Raw genomic sequence first — 3,476 nt, 5'->3', positions numbered from 1 at the left:
CAGGCTGCCTAAGTATGATCCCCAATCAGAGACAACGAGCTACAGCTGCCTCTGATTGGGAACCACCCTGGCCAACATAGATCAAATGATCTAGAACAAAAACATAGAAAAACTAAACATAGCAAATCCACACCCTGGCTCAACATTTAAGAGTCCCCAGAGCCAGGGCGTGACACTGGGCCAAAGCTTAATTTCAGTACTGTCTGTTTTGTTGTTTAAATGTAGGTGCCTCCCCTGTATCTTTTTATAGCTGGTCATTGTTTAGCTTGCCAGTGGATAGCAGCTGTGTACATATTATAAAAAGAGCAGGCGTTTGAGATACTGCTTAGAAGCAATGGCTGTTAGGCTACTTTAGAAACAAAAGGTCCATAGATTTATTTTTTCCCTTTCACCGTGTATGTTGTATTGAAACACGTCTGAGGGTAGATCTTGATTTGCCGTTTGATCTTGAGTGACATTTTCCTCTTCTTATCGCTTTTCGCAAAATGTTGGTCTAGGCTCAATTGTAGCTCTTAATTAGCTTGTTTCGTTTAATATGATGTCCCTATCTATGTAGCACATCATCCCTTAAGAATACAATCACTCCCTCCTGCAGACTCATGCAGACACTGTACACTCTCCTTGTATCAGAGCATGTGCCTGCACAGATTACTGTGACCCGAAAATAACAAATCTGTCGATACCATAGTAAGTTGTTTCACTGTAGGCTATTTCATTTTTATACTACTCTATTTCAGAGTAGTTACTGAGACTGAATATGAAGATATAATTCACTTTTCACTATTTTAAAATAATCTCTTGACTTATTCAAACTGAGCTTCAATATATTAAGTCAAAGACTTACCCATTCATTTCATTTAAAGTCATAAAATGTGTATATTTCCTGATGTTTAACAGTCATCAATACATCAATACCCATGCTTGAAATATATACATGTTTTACATACCCTATCACAACCCAAAATATGATGGTAGATTACTCTATTCCCCATTTATGTTTTTGTTGTCAGAATACCTGTGTAAACTGTCATTCATTGAAGCCATAGCTGCTTCTATGAGTTTAAGAGTGGCAACATTTCTCTAGAGACATTTTAATGGTTTTAATGAAGCCTACTTCTAGGGTCAAATAGGAGGGACCGCTGTAATTGTTTGGTGGATTCTCTATTTAGTGAGTTTAAGTGTATGTGACCTTTTGCCCTGTCACTTTGCATGCCAGGCAGCTGTACATTTCAAATTTGAAAACAATTATGACTGTAAACAGTGAATTACTCACTTTTTATTTTAAAATCCAAAAAAATGTCAAGCATTGTTTAGAGAACGTTTTGTCCAATCCTTTTCCCCCATCTAGTGGTTGAATGTTTTTATATTTCAGTATACTGTATACTGAACATAATAATGCACAATGTTTTGCTCTGAGACAGTGGACTGTAAATTGTGTAAGTGTAGCTTAAATCATGTGTGTGTGTGTTTGTGTGTGTGTGTGTGTGTGTGTGTTGTGGTAGAGTGTAATAATATGTTTTGTTATGAACTGTTTTATTTTGTATGTAATTGCGTAATCGTGATTGGACCCCAGGAATAAATGTTATGTAATTTTCCACAAAGTTCAGATTGCGCAATGTTGTAATTTGTTAAACTCCAATGTTTCGTTACAGGAAATGAGTAACATTCCTGTATAAAACGCACCTTAGCTTTCAGTCAGTAGCAGCATGGACAAAGTGGTAAGTACTTTTACACTTTCAATTTGATTCCCCATCTATAGCATAGCTGCACGAAGTGACGTTTTCAACTAAAACCACGGGGTACGGAATAAATTTTTCCCCGTTGAAAGCAGTTCATCCAAGCCTGAATTCAAGAAATAACGACACACATAGTTAGTTTACACTTTTTGTATTATAACTGGATTATAGGTCCCGTCTATCTACCCTGCGTGGGTGAAAACGCGCTTTGGTGATGAAATTTAACTTCCTTACGGTATAAAATACATTTGACCAAGATTATTCATGTTCTGAATCGTTCAGTGGGGTCTTTATCTAACATATCATTAACATTATTATTTATTTTTTAAAGTCGGATTTTGTAACTTCTTGCATCAGATAATAAGCACCGAACTCTGTTGCTGGTCGCAAAAAGCTACATTAACATGAAACCAGCTGAATTAAATGTAAAAGACATTTCACACGGATACGCTTGTTTTTGTACTAAAATATGAAAATATTACATCACGTCATGTCTCAAAATCGATATCTATATTACCTGTATATTGTTTTATGTCCTCCAGATTCGACAAGAAAGATGACGAGTTCAACAGTGAGCCTTAATTCTCGCACAGCATCCAGCCTAGCTGTCACAATGCTATTTACCAGATTTTTGGCCACTTTCTTTCTCTGGTCTCCACTGATTTAGTCACCATAATTTTGGCTATCCCGAAGGGTAAACACTTTTGAATGGATTATGATAGAGACATGGGTTTGTACCATTGGTTTTCCTAGAGGAGTATCTACACAATTAACATACTATTTTACCCATTAGTCAAAAGATGCGTTTTTGACATATATTCATGTAATAGTCCACTCCATTACACTCAAAAGTTACTTCAACTTCAACCAGTGAATGCTAGCGTTGGCTAGCTATGCTAGCTATTCTATCAGTCTTTCTTAAAGAGTGTGAGCAAGCTAATAGCACACCCTGCATACACATTTATTTTTCTTTTTTAGGGTTATGCAGTAGGTTGATAACGATATCACCAAAGTATGTTGTATCAGACATTTCAAATGACAATCCCAGCTAATAAGAAAACAGTCATGGTATTTAATTTAAGAGAATGAACAAGACTGGGTTCAATGGCAGATAGAGAGGTATGGCTGCTGTGAAGGAGGAATGAAGGAACTCAGAGGTCGATGTCCGTGCCGGACGTTGGTGGCGTCATCACGTTTCATTTAATCAAACCCTGCCTTTTCTCATTTGGGCAAAAGTCTGTCCTCTGTGACCCGGAAACTGATGTGGTCAAGGAGAATTGTCAACTCATTAGTAAGCAAACGGAAGACGTCTTCCCCTCCTTGATACTCTCCTTTTGGCGAGGATGCACATGTGTACCCTACCCGAGTCCTTCTCGGAAGAGTTCTGAAATCTGCCACACCCCATTTTAATCAGCTATTTTTATTCAATTATATTTCCTTTTAATTCAATTCCTTATCCTGTTTACTACTTCTAATTAGAATTCAATTAAAATTCAATAATTTAATTGGAATTGATGAGGCATTCTCAATTCAATTCTGAATTGAGCCCAACCCTGTTTCCTATGGAAGATTGACAGTATAATTTAAAACAACTGATATTCCCATTCAAGTCAGCATTCTCTGATATGTGTGTGGCCCTCCAACCATCTTTGAGGTACCATTTGAAAGTAGAAATGTCTATTGTATTCCCATTTTAGCAGATTTAACAGCCAAAACATGACTCCCACCCTATATTCAAGA

This window comes from Coregonus clupeaformis, chromosome 1, assembly GCF_020615455.1.
Source record: "Coregonus clupeaformis isolate EN_2021a chromosome 1, ASM2061545v1, whole genome shotgun sequence".
Lineage (NCBI taxonomy): Eukaryota > Metazoa > Chordata > Actinopteri > Salmoniformes > Salmonidae > Coregonus > Coregonus clupeaformis.
This window is presented reverse-complemented; position numbering follows the sequence as displayed.